Source organism: Panulirus ornatus, chromosome 55 (genome assembly GCF_036320965.1).
Source record: "Panulirus ornatus isolate Po-2019 chromosome 55, ASM3632096v1, whole genome shotgun sequence".
Taxonomy (NCBI): Eukaryota; Metazoa; Arthropoda; class Malacostraca; order Decapoda; family Palinuridae; genus Panulirus; species Panulirus ornatus.
In genome coordinates, this window is record NC_092278.1 from 1020051 (window position 1) to 1044305 (window position 24255).

Below are 24255 nucleotides of genomic sequence, written 5' to 3' on the forward strand. Positions count from 1 at the left end.
ACATGAAGTACAGTAACCTTGGAAATGTAGCTACTATGATAATATATCACCATGCTAATATCGCCAAAATTCTGGTATAGCCATCATGGAAATATACCAAAAGAAAAAAAGACCCACCACAATGATATAGCTACCTTAACAATATAGCTATTCTAACAAAAAGCCATCATGGCAATACAGATACCTAACAGTATAATCACCATGGCAGTATAGTTACCATAATAATGTAATCTTAATGATATTATAGCGACCATGACTATATAGTCACGATGACAAGACAATCATGATGACCATAAAGGCAACATGACAATACAGTCTATTTGACAATATTGCCATCAATTCAATAAAACAAATGACGATATAAAGATTATGGCAACACAGTCACCATGACAATATACTCACAAATATAATAAAATCGTCATAACTAAATGATCCAACCATGAAAATATAGTTACCCTGCCACAATGGCTTCCATTGCAATATAGCCAACATAATATACATTCACCATGACAGCACGGAAACTATAACAATATAGCATATCATGACAATGTATTCACCTGATAATTTAATCAAAATGAAATTTTCGTTTTTATAATGATATATCTTCAAGGGAAAAATCAACACTATTAAATAAGCTACAAATGTAGTCACAATGTCATTATAATAGTCACCATGACAATATAATTATCTTAGCAATATAGCCACTAAGAGATTATAGTCATAGTGACAATATAGTCACCATGACAATATACCGTCACCTTAATAATATAGTTATCATGATAATGTATCGCTTATGAAATAATATGCATGAGTAAAAAAATGACAATATAGTAACTATAAAAGAGTTCACCTTGCCAATATAGCCAAGGTGACGATATACAAATCTTCGCAATGTAACCAAAATGAGCGGATAGCCAAAATGACGGTATGTTCATAATGACAATACTGCTACTATGAAAATGTATTCCCCATGAAATATAGCGACAGTGACAATAAAGCAATCTTCAAAAAAGAGGAACATTGAAAATACAGCAAAGGACTATATAGCCACTATGACAGTCCAGCCACTATGACAATAATGTCACGATATAATTCAGTCGCGGTGACATTAGAGTCACCCTGATAATAAAATAGTACTGACTATATAAATAACATGAAAATAAGGCTTCCGTGTCAACATACTTACCATGAAAATTTAACCAATATGATAATATAGTCACGACGGCAATATATAAACTATAACAATATAGTCATGATCATGTAAGTGATAGGACGATACAGTCAATGCAACAATAAGGAAGCCTTCAAATACTATTCATTATGGTATTACAAGCACCTGACAATATTGATGCAGTGACAAAATAGTCTCTTTCGGATCATAGGAAAGATATAGCCTCCAGGACAATATAGTGTCCGTGACAAAATAGCGACCAAGACAAGATTTCTCATTAAGATATAGTCACCTTGACAGTAAAACTACATTGAAAATGTACCTGCTATAACAAAATAGTTACCATGAAAATGTAGGCAAATGACAAAATTGTTACACTGAAATATAATCACCATTACAATTTAGCTACTATAATCATATATCAGTCATGATGACCTCGTCAGGAGGTTGATATAAACACCATCACAGTTTAAAAACAATGAGAACATAGTGATATGATAATATCATATCCATGCACTTGCACTCACATCACCAAATAAGCTGCAAAAAAAATATTATCATGATCATATGATTGAAACAAAATTGTAGTAAATGACAAAATATATCCTCAACGACAAAATTAGCCATAGCAATATAGCCAGACAGTAAATATAACGACCAAGATAATGTAGTTAGGATGACATTATATTGAAAATAGCAATACGGCCAACATGCCAATATCGTCACCATGACAATGTAACTACCATGAAAATATAGTAACCTTGACAATGTAGCTACTATGATAATACAATCCCATGGAACATATCCACAACAACACTTTAGTTGCGAAGACACAATGTCATCCTGCTGATTATATTTTCATGATTGGTCAGTGATTATGGTAACTATATTGTAACGGCGATTATATTTCATTGTGATTCTTTTGTCATGTTTACTGCATTTTTAAGGTAGCCATATTGTTATGGCAGCCACATTTTCATGGTTGCTGCTTTGTTCTTTAGGCTCTACTGTCAATTTGCCTCTATTGTAATGATAAATCCTGTCTTGATCGCTATTTTTTCATGGAGACTATATTGTCTTGGAGGCTATACTGCCATAGTTAATATAATTCAAATATCTCTTTATTATTGCGTTGACTATATTGGCATATCAGTTATATGATCATGGTGGCTTATTGTTATGGTGAATATACTGTCATTGTGACTGTATTATCATAATGGCTAAATTGTCAAGGCAAATATGTTGATATACAGGCTATATTTTCGTAACATTTACAGAGTCATTGAAAGTTTATTATCAAAGTGACTCTAATATTATGGTAATTGATTTATGCCGTGAAATTATAGTCATAGTGGATGCACTGCAATGGTGGCTGTATTGTCGTTTGCTGAATTCTGAATATTTACTCTTTTTTGAATATGGCTTAATTGTCAGTTTAACTATATTGTCATGAGGAGTATATTTTCACAGTGGTAGTATTGCCATTATGAATATAACGTCATCATCTTCTAATTTTGGTTACATTGCTATGAATATATATATCGTCACCTTGGTTATATTGTCAAGGTGATCTTTTTTATAGTTGCATTATTGTCATATTTCTAATCATGCATATTTTTCAAAAGCGATACATTATCATGATAACTATACTAATTAAGCTGAAAACATATTCTCATGGTGACTATTTTGTCATGGTGACTATTTTATCGTGATGGTTATAATGTCATGGTGACTCTATTTTCATGGTAGCCTTTCCAATGGTGTTGATTTTACCCTTAAGGATATATCATTATAAAAACGAAATTTTCTTTTTGAATAAATTATCAGGTGAGGACATATTAATTTTATGCTACAGTGTTATGGTTTCAGTACTGTCATGGTAAATGTATCATAATGGTGCCTACATTGCAATGGAAGCCATAGTGGCAGGGTGGCTATATATTCATGGTGGGATCATTCTGTTACTCGTTTGTGAACATTGCTTTATTGTCAGTGTAGCTATAGTGTCACGTTGAATATATTTTCATAGTGGCAGTATTGTCATTATGAACATAACGTCATGATGGCTATCATACATTATGGTTATATTGCTATGATGTATATAATATCAACCGGCAATATTGGCACAGTAATCTCTTTTGTAGTTAATGTATTTTCATTCATTTTATCATGCATATTTTGTCATAATCGATACATTATCATGATAACTACATCATTAAGGTAACAATATTGTCATTTTGTTATATTGTCATTATGACTATTATTTCATAGTAGTTATAATACCAAGATTATTATATTTTCATGAATATATTGTTAAGGATTCAGTACTGTCATGGTGAATGTATTATTATGGTGGCTATATTCCAAAGAAACCCTATTGGTAAGGTGACTACATATTCATGGTGGGCATCATTTTATCATGACGATTATATTGCAATTGTCACTATATTTTCATGGTTAACTGTTGCCATGATGTTTATATTGTCATTTAATTTGTTACATTTTATTTTCAACATAATGCCATCGTGGCTACATTATCTTGGGCGTTATAATAACATGATGGCTGTATAGCTATGGTTGATTTTGTCGTTGGAGATACATTTTGTTGTTCGCTTCACATCTATTGTGATTATATGATTATGATGATATTTTCATGGCGGCTTATTTGATACTGTGACTGTAAGTGTACGGATATCATATCATCATGTCACTTATAATGTCATGGTTTTTAGGGCATGATGGTGTTTGTGTCAACCTCCCGATTATATTATCACGATCGGTGCATGATTAAGGAAACTGTATCGTGAAAGCGTTTATATTTCATTGTAATCATTTTGTCGTAGTGACTATATTTTCATAGTAGCTATATTGTTATGTCAGTTACATTTTCGAGGTTGTTTCATTATTTTGCTGTCTATACTGTCAAGGCGACTACATTTTAATGATGAATCCTGTTTTGTTCGCTATTTTTTCCTGGGACTATATTGTCCTGGACGCTATATGTTTCCTATGATCCGAAAGCGACTATTTTGTCACAGTATCAATAGAGTCATTTGGCTATATTGTTATGGTGAATATAATTTGAATGTCTCTATATTGTTGCGATGACTATTTTGTAATATCATTTATGTGGTCTTGGTGGTTTTATTGTTACGGTGAATATATTGCCATCTTGACAATATTGTCATAATAGCTAGATTCTCAGAGCAAAGATATTCATTCTTTCTTTCAAACTATTCGCCATTTCCCGCATTAGCGAGGTAGCGTTAAGAACAGAGGACTGAGCCTTTGAGGGACTACCCTCACCTGGCCCAATTCTCTGTTCCTTCTTTTGGAAAAATAAAAAAAAAAAAAAAAAAAAAAAAAAAAAAAAGATATTCATATGGAGGCTATATTTTCATGGCAGATATATTCATATTGATGCTTTATTTTTATGATATTCATATGGTCATTGTAGGTTTACTATCAAGGTGACTCTAGTGTCCTGGTGATTGATTTATATCGTGATATCATTGTCGTGGTGGCTGTGTTGTCTTGGTCGTTATATTGTCATTTACTGTATTTTCAATGTTACCCTTTTTGTGAAGATGGCTTTGTTATCAGTGTAGCTGTAGGTGTCTTGGGGAACATATTTTCTTATTGGCAGTATTGTCGTTATAAACATACCGTCATTCTGGTTATCTCTTCATTTTGGTTATATTGCTATGATGTATATATCGTCACCTTGGCTATATTGGCAAGGTGATCTTTTTTATAGTTGTTATATTGTCAGTTCTTTAATCATTCATATCTTATCAAAAGCGATACATTATCATGATAACTATATTAATAAGGTTAAAATATTTTCCTGGATGACTATATTGGTAATTATTAGGTGAGGACATATTAATTTTATGCTACAGTATAATATCATAGTGGCTATATTGTTAAGATAACTTCATTGTCATAGTGACTATTTCATCAGGAAGGTTATAATGTCATTGTGACTGCATTTCCAAGGCAGCTTTTATAATGGTGTTGATTTTGCCCTTGAGGACATATCATTGTAGAAGCAAATTTTCATATTTAATGAATTTCCCGTTGACTAAATTGTCTTGATATGATATATCGTTATGTTTTCAGTACTGTCATGGTGAATGTATTATTATAGTGGCTATATTGCAATGGAAGCCATAGTGGCAGGTTGGCAATATTTTCATAGTCGGATCATTTTCTTATGGCGATTATATTGCATTTGTGAGTATATTGTCATGATTACTAAGTTGCCATAATATTTATGTTGTCTTTGAATTTGTTGGTTTGATGGCAATATTGTGATACAGATTGTATTCTTATCTTGTCTGTATTGTCATTGTGGTTGTATTTTCATCGTGACTCTAAGGTCATGGTGGCTGTCAAAATTAAAATCTTATTGTTATGGTAAATATATTGCCATTGTTGATAAATTGTAAGGCGACTATATTGTCATGGTGATTATTTGTCATTTTTGTCGTATTAAAAGGAGAGGACTGTCTCTTCATGTTGGCTATATTGTTCGGGTAGCTATATTGTTTTGTTAGCTATATCGTTCGTTTTTGTCTGGCGGTATACTGCCATGATGGTTATACTACTATTTTGTTGATAATGGCATGGTGATATAGTGTCTTAGCAGCTAAACTGTTGTTGTGGATATTTTTTCATAGGAAAACATTATCTTGGTAGCTACATTGTCAAGGTTAATACATTGTCAAGGTAGCTACATTGTCATGGTGACAATATTGGCACGGTGGCTGTATTGTTATTTTCAATATAATGCCATTAGGACTACATTTTCTTGGTCGCAATATTAAGTTGATGGCCATATTGCTATGGTCAATTTTGTCGTAGGGGATATGTTTTGTTTTTGGTTAAATTTTTTTTTTTCGGATTATATGATAATGATAACAATATTTTCATGGCGACTTATTTGGTATTGTGAGTCTAAATTTATGGATATTATATCATCATGTCAACTATATTGTCATGGTTTTTATACTGTGATGGTTTTTATGTCAACCTCCTGATTATCTCATCATGAGTGGTGTATGATAATGGTAACTATATAGCAAAAATCGATAATATTTCATTCTGATTATTTTGTCAAGGTACCTTCATTTTCATGTTAGCTATATTGTTATGGCAGGTACATTTTCATGGTTGTTATATTGTTTTAATAGCTATACTGTCAAGGTGGCTATATTTTAATGATAAATCCTTTTTGGTCGCTATTTTATCGAGGACACTATAATATGCTGGAGGATATATGTTTGTTATGATCCAAAAGCGACTATTTTGTCACAGCGTCTATATTGTCAGGTGGCTATATTGCCTAGTGAATATAATTTGAATGTATGTTTTTCTATTGTTGCATTGACTGTATTTTCATATAACTTATACGATCATGGTATTTATATCATCATGGTGAATATATTGTTGTTTTGACTCAACTATCATAATGATTAAATTGCCATGGTAAATATGTTGCTATTGACTCAATATTTTCATAATACTTATATTGTCATTGAAAATTTATTATGAGGGTGACTCTCATGTCATTGTGATTGATTTATATCGTGATTTTGTTGTCCTTGTGGCTATACTGTCATATTGGGTATATTGTCAAGGAAGGTATATTGTCATGTTAGCTATATTGTTTCTGTGAGATTTTTTTTCTGGGGGTATTTTGATATGATAGCTTCACTAACATTTTCGTGTTATTGGCATGGTGATATAGTGTCTTAGCGGCAAAACTGTTACTGTGGATATTTTTCATGGAAATAGATTATCATAGTCGCTAAGTTTTTAAGGTTAATATATTTGCATGGTTGCTACATTGTCATGGTGAGGATATTGGCATCGTGGCTTTATTGTGCTATAATGCTATCATGGCTACATTATCCTGGCTGTATTGCTATGGTTAATTTTGTCGCTAGGGATATATTTTTTCAGCTACTTATTCATTGTGATTATATGATCTTGATAATATTTTCATGGCGTCTTATTTGGGATTGTGAGTGTGAGTGTATGGATATCATATCATCATGTCGCCTATTTTGTCATGGTTTTTATACTATGATTGTGTTTATGTCAACCTACTGATGATATGATCATGATTGGTGTATGATTATCGAAACTATAATGTGATATCGTTTACATTTCATTGTAATGTTTTTGTCATAGTAACTATATTTTCATAGTAGCTACATTGTTATGGCAGGTATATTGTCATGGTTGTTCTATTTTATTGGCTTTACTGTCAAGGTAACTGTATTGTGATGATAAATCCTTTCTTCGCTATTTTCTCATAGAGACTATATTCTCCTGGACGCTATATGTTGCTATGACCCAAAATGACTATTTTGTCACAGCATCTCTATTCTCATGTGGCTATATTTTCATAGTGAATATAATTTAAAAATGCGTTTATTATTACGTTGACTATATTGTCATATTATTCATGTGACCATGGTGGCTTTATTGTTATGGTGAATATATTATTGTCTTGACTTTATTATCATAATGACTAGATTGTCATTTTAAAGATATTTATATGGGGGCTATATATTCACGACAAATATACTTATATGGACACTACTTTTTCATGATATCCATGTACTCATTAAATACTTATTATCAAGATGACTCTAATGTCTTGGCGATTGATTTATATCGTGACATTATTGTCATGGTAGCTGCACTGTATTTCCCAGAACAGTTTAGCTATTATTACAGTATAGTCACAACGAGAGTATATTCACTATAACAATAAATCCTCCATGATCATATAACTGATATGACAATATGGTTAATGCGATAATAAAGAAACATTCAAAATATATTCACTATGGAAATATAGCCACATGACAGTATAGATATTGTGACAAAATAGTTGCTTTCTAATCATAGCAAACATATAGATTCCAAGACAATATATTGTCCATGAAAAAATAGCGTCCAAAACAGGATTTATCATTACAATATAGCCACAGCATAGCCATTAAAACAATGTAACAACCATGAAAATGTACATGCCATAACAATATAACTATCATGAAAATGTAGTCACCACCATATAATAATTAAAAAATATAATCGCCATTGCTATATAGTTACCATAATCATACATCAATCATAATATTGTCACCATGTTGACACAAACACCATAACAATATAAAAACCACGACAATGTAAGTAGTATGATGATGTGATATCCATATAGTTGCACTCAAAATATCAAATAAGCCACCATGATAATATATTATCAAGATCACATGACCACAAAAATATTGAAGGTAATGACAAAATATAGCCCCAACGAAAAAATTGACCATAGCAATATAGCCATTAAGTTTATGAAGCGACCAACATAATGTAGCCATGATAACATTCTAGCACAATAGAGCCACCATGCCAATATCGTCACCATGACAATGTAGCTACCATGAAAATATATCAACCTTGAAAAATTTAGCTACTATGATAATACTTTGGTTTTATGAGCTATACTGTCAAGGTGTCTATATTATAATGATATGTCCAGTCTTGGTCGCTATTTTGTCATAGAGACTATATTGTCGTGCAGGCTATATGTTTGCTATGATTCAAAAGTGACTATTTGTCACAGTTATATTGTCATATGGTTATATTGCCATAGTGAATATGATTTGTATATTTCTTTTTTGTTTCTTTGCCTGTATTTTCACATCATTTATATAATCACTGTGGCTATATTGTTATCGTGAATAAATTGTCATCGTGACTGTATTATCATAATGGCCAAATTGTCATGGCAAATATGTTGACATAGAGGCTATATTATCATGATATTCATAAAGTTATTGCAAGTTTATTATCAAGGTGACTAATGTCATGGTGAGGATTTATATCGTGATATTATTGTAATGCTGGCTGTACTATCATAATGGCTATATTCTCGTTGGCTGTATTTTCAATGTTACCCTTTTGTGAAAATGGCTTTATTGTCAGTTTAGCTATAGTGTCATGGGGAACATATTTTCATAGTGGCAGTATTGTCATTATGAACATACCGTCATTTTGGCTATCCATTCATTTTAGTTACATTGTTATGATGTATATATCGTCACCCTAGTTATATTTACGAGGTGATCTTTTTATAGGTGGTATATTTTCATTACTAAACTCACATATATTTTTTTCATAAGCGATATATTATCATGATAATTATATTTTTATGGTGGCAATATTGTCATAGCGACTATATTGTCATTATTACTATAATGTCATAGTGGCTATATAGCCAAGATAACTATAGTGACATGGTGACTTTTTTATCATGATATTTAATTCATAGTGACTGTATTTTCGTAAAAGCTTTTTTAATGGTGTTCATGTTACCCTTGAGGACATATCATTATAGAAGAGAAATTGTCATTTTGATTAAATTATCAGTTGACTACATTGCCATGATATGCTATATTGATATGGTTTCAGTACTGTCATGGTAAATCTTTTATTACTGTGGCTATATTGGAACGGAAACCAAAATGGTAAGGTGGCTATATTTCCATGGTGGGATGATTTTATTATGGCGATTATAATAGCATATCTGAGTGTATTGTCATGATGACTATGTTGCAATAATATCTATATTGTCATTTAATTTGTTGAATTGATGACAATATTGTCTTAGAGACGGTAGTCTTATTATTTGTATTGTCACAGTGGTTGTATTGTCATCGTAACCATATAGTCATGTTGGCTATATTGTCATTAAGGTTACCTTGTTATGGTAGCTATATTGACATGGTGGCTGTATTGTTAGGTCGCTATATTGCCATGATGGCTATTTGTCAATTTTGTTAAGTGACAAAGGGGGTGACTGTCTTTTCACGTTGGCAATATTGTCAGAATAACTATATTGTCGATTAGTGGGTACATATATTTTTTTTCAGTCGGTATATTATCATGATGGCAATAATATCATTTTGGCGATATTGACATGGTGATATAGTGTCTTAACAGCTAAACTCTTGCTGTGTATAGTTTTCAATTCAAATCATTTATCATGGTAGCTACATTGTCAAGCTTACTATATTTTCATGATAGCTACATTGAAAATGGTGAAGACATTAGCATGGTGGCTGTATTGTTATTTTCAATATAGTGCCATCATGGGTACATTATCTTGGTCGCTATATAAATTTGATGGCTATATTGCTACGGTTAATTCTGTCGTTCGGGACATATTTTGTTATTAGCTATAATATTGTTGTGATTATATGATCATGATAATAATATTTTCATGGCGGCTTATTTGGTATGGTAAGTGTAAGGGAATGGATATCATATCATCAAGTCACTTATATTGGCATGGTTTTTACATTGTGATATTGTTTATGTCAACCTGCTGACGACATAATCAGGATTGGTGTATGATTATGGTAACTATATTGTAATGTCCTTTAATTTCATTGTGATAATTTTGTCATGTTGACTACAATTGCATGACAACTTTAATGTTATGACTATATCATAATGATAAATGCTGTCTGAGTCACTGTTTTTTCACAGAGACTATATTGTCCTAGAGTTTATATGTTTGCTATGATTCGAAAGCGACAATCTATTCACAGTATCTATATTGTCAGGTGGTTATATTGAAATTGTGAATATACTTTGAATGTTTCTATATTTTTGCTTTGACTATATTGTCATATCAGTTAAATGATCATGGTAGCTTTATTGTCATAGTAAATACATTGCCGTCGTGACTATATTATCATAATGGCTAAATTGGCGTAGCAAATATGTTGACATGGGGGCTATATTTTCATGATATCTATAAAGTTATTTTAAGATCGCTATCAAGGTGATTCTAAGGTCCTGGCGCTTGATTTGTATCGTGACATTATTGTCAAGTTGGCTGTATTGTCAAAGTGGCTATATTGTCGTTTGCTGTATTTTCAATTTTACGCTTCTGTGAAGATAGCTTTACTGTCAGTATAGATATAGTGTCATAGAGAATAGATATTCATAGTGGCAGTATTGTCAACATGAACTTTTTGTCATTTTGGATATCTACTTATTTTGGTTACATTACTATCATATATATATCGTCACCTTGGCAGTAATAGAAATGTGATCTTTTTTATATTTGGTATATTGTCATTTTTTTCAATCATGCATATATTGTCATAAGTGATATATTATCATAATAGCTATAATATTCTGGTGACTATACATTGGCATTGTGACTATATTGTTATCATGAATATAATCTCATGTTGGATATCTTGCCAAGATAACTATATTGTCATGGTGACTATCTTATCATGATGGTTATAATTTCATGATGACTACATTTTCACGGTAGCTTTTATAATGGTGTTGGTTCTGCCCTTGACGATATATCACTATAAAACGAGATTTTTATTTTGATTAAATCATTAGGGGGCTACATTGTCGTTATATGCCATATTATTATGGTTTCAGGAATGTCATGGTATATGTATTATTATGTTGGCTACATTCCAATGGAAGCCATAGTGGCAGAGTGGCTCTATTTTCATAATAACATCATTTTGTTATGTTGATTATATGGCATTTGTTAGTATATTCTCAAAGTGACTGTTGCCATAATATCTATATTGTCATTTGATTTGTTTAATTAATGGCAATATTGTCATAATGTAATGTCATGTTTCCTCTATTGTCTTGGTGGTTCTATTGTAATCGTGTCTCTATGGTCATGGTGCTGATATTTTCATTAGTATTAAATTGATATGGTAACTATATTGCCATGGTGGCTATATTGTTTGATGAATATATTGTTATGATGGCTATTTGTTATTTTTGTTGTATTACAAGGAGGTGATTGTCTTTTCATGCTGCCTATATATCAGGGTAGCTATATTGTCAATATAAGATTACAGTCATAAAGACGATATAGTCGCCATGATAATATTTTCACCTTAACGATATAGTTTTCATGATAATATATCGCTTATGACAGAATATGCACGATAAAAAAATGACAATATGCCACCTATAAAATAGATCACCTTCCCAATATAGCCAAGGTGACTATATATACAGCATAGAATTTTTTTTTTTTTTTTTGCTTTGTCGCTGTCTCCCGCGTTTGCGAGGTAGCGCAAGGAAACAGACGAAAGAAATGGCCCAACCCACCCCCATACACATGCCTTGATTCAATCCACTGACAGCACGTCAACCCCGGTATACCACATCGCTCCAATTCACTCTATTCTTTGCCCTCCTTTCACCCTCCTGCATGTTCAGGCCCCGATCACACAAAATCTTTTTCACTCCATCTTTCCACCTCCAATTTGGTCTCCCTCTTCTCCTCGTTCCCTCCACCTCCGACACATATATCCTCTTGGCCAATCTTTCCTCACTCATTCTCTGCATGTGACCAAACCATTTCAAAACACCCTCTTCTGCTCTCTCAACCACGCTCTTTTTATTTCCACACATCTCTCTTACCCTTACGTTATTTACTCGATCAAACCACGTCACACCACACATTGTCCTCAAACATCTCATTTCCAGCACATCCATCCTCCTGCGCACAACTCTATCCATAGTCCACGCCTCGCAACCATACAACATTGTTGGAACCACTATTCCTTCAAACATACCCATTTTTGCTTTCCGAGATAATGTTCTCGACTTCCATACATTCTTCAAGGCTCCCAGAATTTTCGCCCCCTCCCCCACCCTATGATCCACTTCCGCTTCCATGGTTCCATCCGCTGCCAGATCCACTCCCAGATATCTAAAACACTTCACTTCCTGCAGTTTTTCTCCATTCAAACTCACCTCCCAATTGAATTGACCCTCAACCCTACTGTACCTAATAACCTTGCTCTTATTCACATTTACTCTTAACTTTCCTCTTTCACACACTTTACCAAACTCAGTCACCAGCTTCTGCAGTTTCTCACATGAATCAGCCACCAGCGCTGTATCATCAGCGAACAACAACTGACTCACTTCCCAAGCTCTCTCATCCCGAACAGACTTCATACTTGCCCCTCTTTCCAAAACTCTTGCATTCACCTCCCTAACAACCCCATCCATAAACAAATTAAACAACCATGGAGACATCACACACCCCTGCCGCAAACCTACATTCACTGAGAACCAATCACTTTCCTCTCCTCCTACACGTACACATGCCTTACATCTTCGATAAAAACTTTTCACTGCTTCTAACAACTTGCCTCCCACACCATATATTCTTAATACCTTCCACAGAACATCTCTATCAACTCTATCATATGCCTTCTCCAGATCCATAAATGCTACATACAAATCCATTTGCTTTTCTAAGTATTTCTCACATACATTCTTCAAAGCAAACACCTGATCCACACATCCTCTACCACTTCTGAAACCACACTGCTCTTCCCCAATCTGATTGCTCTGTACATGCCTTCACCCTCTCAATCAATACCCTCCCATATAATTTGCCAGGAATACTCAACAAACTTATACCTCTATAATTTGAGCACTCACTCTTATCCCCTTTGCCTTTGTACAATGGCACTATGCACGCATTCCGCCAATCCTCAGGCACCTCACCATGAGTCATACATACATTAAATAACCATACCAACCAGTCAACAATAGAGTCACCCCTTTTTTAATAAATTCTACTGCAATACCATCCAAACCTGCTGCCTTGCCGGCTTTCATCTTCCGCAAAGCTTTTACTACCTCTTCTCTGTTTACCAACTCATTTTCCCTAACCCTCGCACTTTGCACACCACCTCGACCAAAACACCCTATATCTGCCACTCTATCATCAAACACATTCAACAAACCTTCAAAATACTCACTCCATCTCCTTCTCACATCATCACTACTTGTTATCACCTCCCATTTGCGCCCTTCACTGAAGTTCCCATTTGCTCCCTTGTCTTACGCACTTTATTTACCTCCTTCCAGAACATCTTTTTATTCTCCCTAAAATTTAATGATACTCTCTCACCTCAACTCTCATTTCCCCTTTTTTTCACCTCTTGCACCTTTCTCTTGACCTCCTGTCTCTTTCTTTTATACGTCTCACACTCAATTTCATTTTTTCCCTGCAAAAATCGTCCAAATGCCTCTCTCTTCTCCTTCACTAATACTCTTACTTCTTCATCCCACCACTCACTACCCTTTCTAATCAACCCACCTCCCACTCTTCTCATGCCACAAGCATCTTTTGCGCAATCCATCACTGATTCCCTAAATACATCCCATTCCTCCCCCACTCCCCTTACTTCCATTGTTCTCACCTTTTTCCATTCTGTATTCAGTGTCTCCTGGTACTTCCTCACACAAGTCTCCTTCCCAAGCTCACTTACTCTCACCACCCTCTTCATCCCAACATTCACTCTTCTTTTCTGAAAACCCATACAAATCTTCACATTAGCCTCCACAAGATAATGATCAGACATCCCTCCAGTTTCACCTCTCAGCACATTAACATCCAAAAGTCTCTCTTTCGCACACCTGTCAGTTAACACGTAATCCAATAACGCTCTCTGGCCATCTCTCCCACTTACATAAGTATACTTATGTATATCTCGCTTTTTAAACCAGGTATTCCCAATCATCAGTCCTTTTTCAGCATATAAATCTACAAGCTCTTCACCATTTCCATTTACAACACTGAACACCCCATGTATACCAATTATTCCCTCAACTGCCACATTACTCACCTTTGCATTCAAATCACCCAACACTATAACCCGGTCTCGTGCATCAAAACCACTAACACACTCATTCAGCTGCTCCCAAAACACTTGCCTCTCATGATCTTTCTTCTCATGCCCAGGTGCATATGCACCAATAATCACCCATCTCTCTCCATCAACTTTCAGTTTTACCCATATTAATCGAGAATTTACTTTCTTACATTCTATCACATACTTCCACAACTCCTGTTTCAGGAGTACTGCTACTCCTTCCCTTGCTCTTGTCCTCTCACTAACCCCTGACTTTACTCCCAAGACATTCCCAAACCACTCTTCCCCTTTACCCTTGAGCTTCGTTTCACTCAGAGCCAAAACATCCAGGTTCCTTTCCTCAAACATACTACCTATCTCTCCTTTTTTCACATCTTGGTTACATCCACACACATTTAGGCACCCCAATCTGAGCCTTCGAGGAGGATGAGCACTCCCCGCGTGACTCCTTCTTCTGTTTCCCATTTTAGAAAGTTAAAAAATACAGGGAGGGGAGGATTTCTGGCCCCCCGCTCCCGTCCCCTCTAGTTGCTTTCTACGACACGCGAGGAATGCGTGGGAAGTATTCTTTCACCCCTATCCCCAGGGATAATATACATATATATATACACATACACACACATACACACACATACGCACATATACACACACACACACATACATATATATACATGTGAAAAATGTAAGAAACAATTTAGAAAACTGAAATTTCTAGCTTGAAATGAAATGAAAAAAAATGAATGTCACATAATGGTTCAACCTCTGGCTATGGAAAGGAAATGTTTAATTTATTTACACAAACGTCAATAGTAGTTCTCATCAATTTAACCACTGTATCAATAAGCTTCAATGTCTAAGCTACATTTTTTCCAATTTCACTATTTTCTTATCAAAGCACCATGTATGAAAACTATCACTCCAGTAACACAACTATAAACATTTACTTCCCCTTTAAAAAAAGTTCTGGGAAAGTCTGTCTCGATACGCTGCCGGACACTCTACCACCTGGCATAGCAATGTAACACAAATTAGAAGATAGCCAAAATGACTTTATTTCATAATGACAATACCGTCACCATGAAAATTTGTTCCCAATGAAACTATAGCTACACTGACAATAAAGCTATATTCACAAAATAGTAACATTCAAAACATATCAAACGACAAAATAGCCACAATGAGAGTAGAGCCACCATAACAATAATGTTACGATATAAATCAATCACCGTGACATTAGAGTCATCTTTAAAAGAGATTTACAATTACTATATAAGTATCATGAGAATATGCCAATATGATAATATAGTCACGACGGCAAAATATCAACTATAACAGTATAGCCATGATCCTATAAGTGATAGGACGATACAGTCAACGCAACAATATTCATTATGGCAATAAAAGCACCTGACAGTATTGATGCTGTGACAAAATAGTCTCTTTCGGATCGTAGCAAACATATAGGCTCCAGGACAATATAGTGTCCATGAGAAAACTGCGACCAAGACAAGATTTTTCATTAAGATATAGTCACCTTGACAGTGAAGCAACATTGAAAATATACCTGCTATAACAATATAGTTACCATGAAAATGTAGGCAAAATGACAAAATTATCACATTGAAATATATTCGCCATTATAATTCAGTTACTATAATCATATATCAATCATGATAATATCGCCAGGAGGCTGATATACACACCATCACAGTATAAAAACAATGAGAACATAAGGATATGATAATATCATATCCATACACATGCACTCACATCACCAAATAAGCCGTCAAGAAAATATTATCATGATCATATGATTGAAACAAAATTGTAGTAAATGACAAAATATATCCTTAACGACAAAATTAGCCATAGCAATATAGCCAGACAGTAAATATAGCGACCAAGATAATGTAGCTAGGATGGCATTTTATTCAAAATAGCAATACGGTCACCATGCCAATATCGTCACCATGACAATGCAGCTACCATGAAAACATAGTAACCTTGACAATGTAGCTACTATGATAATACAATCCCATGGAACTTATCCACAACAACACTTTAGTTGCGAAGACACAATGTCATCCTGCTGATTATATTGTCATGATTGGTCAGTGATTATGGTAACTATATTGTAACGGCGATTATATTTCATTGTGATTATTTTGTCATGTTGACTGCATTTTTAAGGTACCCATATTGTTATGGCAGCTATATTTTCATGGTTGTTGTTTTGTTCTATTGGCTATACTGTCAAGTTCCCTCTATTGTAATGATAAATCCTTTCTTGATCGCTATTTTTTCATGGAGACTATATTGTCTTGGAGGCTATACTGCCATAGTGAATATAATTCAAATATCTCTTTATTATTGCGTTGACTATATTGTCATATCAGTTATATGAACATGGTGGCTTATTGTTATGGTGAATATACTGTCATTGTGATTATATTAACATAATGGCTAAATTGTCATGGCAAATATGTTGATATAGAGGATATATTTTCATAACATTTACATAGTCATTGAAAGTTTATTATCAAGGTGACTCTAATATTATGGTGATTGATTTATGCCGTAATATTATAGTCATGGTGGATGTACTACAATTGTGGCTGTATTGTCGTTTGCTGAATTTTGAATGTTACTCTTTTGTGAATATGGCTTAATTATCAGTTTAACTATAGTGTCATGAGGAGCATATTTTCACAATGGTAGTATTGTCATTACGAATATAACGTTATTATCTTCTCATTTTGGTAACATTGCTATGAATATATATATCGTCAACTTGGTTATATTGGCAAGGTGATCTTTTTTATTGTTGGTATATTGTCATTTTATTAATCATGAATATTTTGTCATAAGCGATACATTATCATGATAACTATACTAATTAAGCTGACAACATATTGTCATGGTGACTATTTTGTCATGGTTACTATTTTATCGTAATTGTTATCATTTCATGGTGGCTATTTTTTCTTGTTAGCCTTTCTAATGGTGTTGATTTTGCTTTTAAGGATATATCATTTTAGAAACGAAGTTTTCTTTTTGAATAAATTATCAGGTGACTGCATATTCATTTTATGCTATAGTGTTATTGTTTCAGTACTGACATGGTGAATGTATCATAATGGTGGCTACATTGTAATGGAAGCCATAGTGGTAGGGTGGCTATATATTCATGGTGGGATCATTCTGTTACTCTTTTGTGAACATTGCTTTATTGTCAGTGTAGCTATAGTGTCATGTTGAATATATTTTCATAGTGGCAGTATTTTCATTGTGAACATACCGTCATTATGGCTATCATACATTATGGTTATATTGGTATGATGTATATAATATCATCCAGCAATATTGGCACAGTAATCTTTTTTGTAGTTAATATATTTTCATTTATTTTATCATGCATATTTTGTCATAATTGGTACATTATCATGATAACTATATCATTAAGGTAACAATATTGTCATTTTGGCTATATTGTCATTTTGACTATAATTTCACAGTAGTTATATTACCAAGATTATTATATTTTCATTAATATATTGTTATAGATTCAGTACTGTCATGGTGAATGTATTTTTATGGTGGTTATATTGCAAAGGAACCCATAGTGGTAAGGTGACTACATTTTCATGGTGGGCATCATTTTATCTTGACGATTATATTGCATTTGTCACTATATTTTCATTGTGATACTGTTGCCATGATGTGTATATTGTCATTTAATTCGTTGAATTGATTGCAATATTTTCATAGACTGTGTATGGTTCTGTTGTCTATTTTGTCACGGTGGATTTATTGTCATCTTGATTGTATGATCCTGGTGGCTATTTCATCGTTAAGGTTATATCGTTATGGGAACTATATTGACCTGGTGGCTATATTGTTATGTGACTATATTGTCTTCGTGGATATTTGTCGTTTTTCCTATATTAAAAAAAGGAGACTGTTTTTTCATGGTGGTTATATTGTCAAGGTAGGTATATTGTCATGGTAGCTATATCGTTATGGTGGTTATTTCTCTTTCTTGCCATGATAGCTACACGAACATGTTGTGATACTTGCACGGTGACATATTGTCTTTTTTGCTAAACTCCTATTGTAGATATTTTGTTGTGAGAATATATTATCAAAATAACTATATTGTCAAAGTGACTAAATTTTTTTTGGTAGCTACAATTTTTTGTGACTATATTGGCATGGTAGCTATCTTCTTATCTTAAATATAATGCCATCACAAGTATAGTGTTTCCTATATCAACTTGTTGGCAATAGTGAATTTTGTCGCAGGGGATATTTTTTGTTGTTAGCTATATTTTCATTGTCATTATAAGATCATGATAGCAATATATTTATGGCGGGTTATTTGGTATTGTGAGTATAACTGTATAGATATCGTATCCTCCTGTCAATTGTATTTTCAAGGTCTTTGTAATGTAATGGTGTTCATATCAACGTGATCATAAAATCATGATGGGTGTATGGTTATGGTAACTATTTTGTAATAGCGATTGTATTTCATTGTAATAATTTTGTCTTGGTGAGTACATATTCATTGGAGCTATATTGTTATGGGAGATACATTTATATGGTTCGTGTATAGTTATTTTGGCTATAATGTCGGAGTGACTATATTGTAATGATAAATCCTGCCCTGGTCGCTCTTTTGTCATTGAGATTTTTTTGTGCTGAACGATATATATATTTTCTTTTTAAATCGAAAAGCGATTATTTTGTCAGTGGCTATATTGCCATAGTGAATAAAATTTCATGGTGTCTGTATTATTGCTTTGACTATATTGTCATATATATCATATGATCATGATGGCTTTATTGCTATGTTGAATATATTGTCTTCGTAACTATATTATCATAATGGATAAATTGTCGTGGTAAATATGTTTCTGTGGAGGCTATATTTTCATGATATATACATAGTCATGGTAAGTATATTATGAACGTGACCCAATTGTCATGGTGACTGATTTATATTGTGACAATATTTTCATTGTTGGAATACTGTTATGATGGATATACTGTCGTTTGCAGTATTTTCAAGGTCACTCTTTTTGAAGACGGCTTAATTATCAGTGTAGCTATAGTGTCATGATGAACATATTTTCATAGTGGCAGTATTCTTATTATGAGTATAACGTCATGTTAGCTATCTTGTCATTTTGCTTACATTGTATGGTGTACATATCGTCACGTTGGTAATATTAGTTTGGTGATCTTTTTTTATAGTTGCTATGATGTTATTTTTTAAAACATACATATTTTTTTCAAAAGCGATACATTATCATGATACCTATATCATTATGGTGACAATATTGTCAGTGTCTATATTGCCATTTTGACTATAGTTTCATAGTGGTTATATTGCCAAGATAGCTATACTTTCATGGTGACTATTTTATCATGAGGGTTATAATGTCATGGTGACTGTATTTCTATGGTAACTTTTATAATGGTGTTGATTTTGCCATCGACGATATATCATTACAGAAGCGAGATTGTCAATTAGATTAAATTATAAGGTGACTATATTCTCTTGATCACTATATTGTTATGGTTTCAGTACTGCCATGGTGAATGTATTATAGTGTTAGGAACATTTCAATGGAAGCCATAGTGGCAGGATGACTATAATTTCATGGTGTATATCATTTTGTCCTTGCCATTGTATTGCATTTGTTGCTATATTATCATGGTAAATGTGTTGCCATTATTTGTACATTGTCATTTAATCTATTAAATTGATGTAAATATTGTTAAAAAGACTATATGGTCAAGTTGTCTATTTTTTCATAGTGGCTGTATTGTCATCGTGACTCTATGGTCATGGTGGCTATAGTGCCATGAAGATTATATATTCATGGTGACGATATACCATGGTTGCTATATTGTTAAATGACTATATTTTCATATTGGCTATTTGTCATTTTGTTATATTACAAGGAGGTGAACCTCTTTTCATATTGTCTATATTGTCAGCCTAACTATATTGTCATGGTAGTTATGTCGTAGTAGTGGCTATTTTTTTCTGGTGGTATATTGCCATGATGGCTCTACTAACATATTGGCGATATTGGTATGGTGCATATTGTCTTTGCAGCTAAACTGTTATTGCGAATATTTTGTCAGGGGAATATATTATCAAGGTAGCTACAGTGTCAAGATGATTATATTTTCATGTTTATTACATTGTCATGTTGACTATATTGGCGGCCTGTTTGGTATTGTGAGCTTAACTGTATGGATATCATATCATTATGTCAATTATAGTTTCATAGTTTTTATAGTGCGATGGTGTTTATGTCAACCTGGTGGTTATATGATCATGACTGGTGTATGGTTGGTAAATATATTGCAATGTCGATTATATTTCATTGAGATCATTCTACCATGGTGAATATATTTTCATGGTAGCTATGTTGTTATGGTAGGTTTATTTTCATGGATGTTATATTCCTTTTTACCTATACTTTCTTTGTGGCTATATTGTAATAATAAATCCTGTCCTGATCGATATTTTTTCGTGGACAGCATATAGTCATGGAGGCTATATGTTTCGTATGATCCGAGAGTTATCATTTTGTCACAGTGTATGTAAAGTCATGTGGCTTTATTGCCACATTCAATATAATTTCATGAAGTCTTTACTGTTGCATTGACTATAATGTCATATCAGTTATATGGTCCTGGTGGCTTTATTGTTTTGATGAATATATTGTTATCGTGACTATGGACGCCATAGTGGCAGGGTGGTTATATTTTTATGGTGGAATCATTTTGTTATGGCGAATATATTGCATTTGTATATATAGTGTTATATGGTTATATTGCCATAGTAAATATAATTTGAATGTTTCTTTATTGTTGCGTTAACTACATTGTCATGTCAATTATATGACCATACTGGCTTTATTGTTATAGTGAATATATTTTCGTCGTGATTATATTATCATTATGGCTAAATTGTCGTGGGAAATATGTTGATATGGAGGTTGTATTTTCATGATATTTCTACAGTCATTGTAGGTTTATTATCAATTTGACTCTAATGTCATGGTGGTTGATCTATATCGTGACATTATTGTCATGGAGGCAATACTGTCTTGGTGGCTACATTGTCGTTTCTGTATTTTCAATGTAACTCTATTGTGAAAATGGCTTTATTTTCAGTCTAGCTATGGTGTCATGAGGTACAAATTTTCATAGTGACAATATTGTCATTGTGAACATACCGTCATGTTGGCTACCTTCTCATTTTGTTTCCATTGCTATGATGTGTATATCTTCAACTTTGCTATATTGGCAAGCTGATCTTTTTTTATAGTTGCTCTATTACTATTTTGTTAATCATACATACTTTGTCATAATCGATATATTATCATTATAACTATATTGTCAAGGTGACAATATTGTCATGGTGAGTGCATTATCATTATAAGTATAAGCTGATAGTGGCTATTTTGGCATGATAATTCTATTGTCATTGTGACAATTTTAATATGATGGCTATAACGTCATGGTGTCTGCATTTTCATTTTGATGCTTTATCAGGTGACTACATTGTCATGATATCCTGTATGGTTTCAGTGCTGTCATGGTAAATGTTTTATTATGGTGGCTACATTGAAATGGAAACCATAGTGGCAGGGTTGCTATATTTTCAAAGTGGGATCATTTTGTTTTGGAGATTATATTGCTTTTGTGAGAATATTGTCATGGTAACTGCGTTGCCATAATTTCTATATTGTCATATATTTTGTTGAATTGATGGAAATATTGACATAGAAACTGAATTGGCATGTTCTATGTATTTTGTTGGTGGTTGTATTGTCATTCTGACTACATGGTCATGGTTTCTATATTGCTATAAAGGTCATATTGTTATTGTAACTATGTTACCATAGTTGCTATAGTCTAAGGAGACTATATTGCCATGGTGGCTATAGTGTTAGGTGACTATATTTCCAAGGTGGCTATAGTGTTAGGTGACTATATTGCCATGGAGGCTATTTGTCACACTTTTTATATTACAAAGAGATGAATGTCTTTTCAAGTTAGGTATATTGTCAGGGTACCTATATCGTCATTTTAGCTATATCGTTGTGGTGGGTATTATATTATTCTGGTGGTATATTGCCATGATGGCTATACTAATATTTTGGCGATATTGGCATGGAAATATAGTGTCTTAGAAGGTAAACTCTTGTTATGGTCATGGTGACTTTTTTATCATGATATTTATGTCATAGTGACTGTATTTTCATAGAAGATTTTTTAATGGTGTTCACATTACCCTTGAGGATATACCATTACAGAAGAGAAATTTTAATTTTGATTAAATTATCAGACAACTACATTGCCATGATATGCCATATTGATATGGTTTCAGTAATATCATGGTAAATCTTTTATTACTGTGGCTGCATTGCAACGGAAACCAAAATGGTAAGGTGGCCATATTTTCATGGTAGGATGATTTTATTATGGCGATTATAATAGCATTTCTGAGTATATTATCATGATAACTGTGTTGCAATAATATCTATGTTGTCATTTAATCTGTTGAATTGATGGCAATATTGTCTTAGAGACGGTACTGTCATATTATTTGTATTGTCACGTTGGTTGTATTGTCATCGTAAGTATATAGTCATGTTGGCTATAATGTCATTAAGATTACATTGTTATGGTAGCTATATTGCCATGGTGGCTGTATTGTTAGGTCACTATATTGCCATGATGGCTATTTTTCACTTTTGCTTTATGACAAGGAGGTGATTGTCTTTTCACGTTGGCAATATTGTCAGAAAAGCTATATTGTCGAGTAGTGGGTATATGTATTTCTTTTCTGGCGGTATATTATCATGATGGTAATAATAACATTTTCGCGCTATTGGCATGGTGTTATAGTGTCTTAGCAGCTAAACTCTTGTTGTGGATAGTTTTCAATTTAAATAATTCATCATAGTAGCTACATAGTCAAGGTTACTATATTTTCATGGTAGCTACATTGTCATGGTGAAGACATTGGCATGATGGCTGTATTGTTATTTTCAATATAATGCCATCATGGCTACATTATCTTCGTCGCTATAACAACTTGATGGCTAAATTGCTACGGTTAATTTTGTCGTTCGGGACATATTTTGTTATTAGCTATAATATTGTTGTGATTATATGATCATGATAATAATATTTTCATGGCGTCTTGTTTGGTATGGTAAGTGTAAGTGAATGGATAACATATCAAGTCACTTATATTGTCATGGTTTTTATATTGTGATATTGTTTATGTCAACC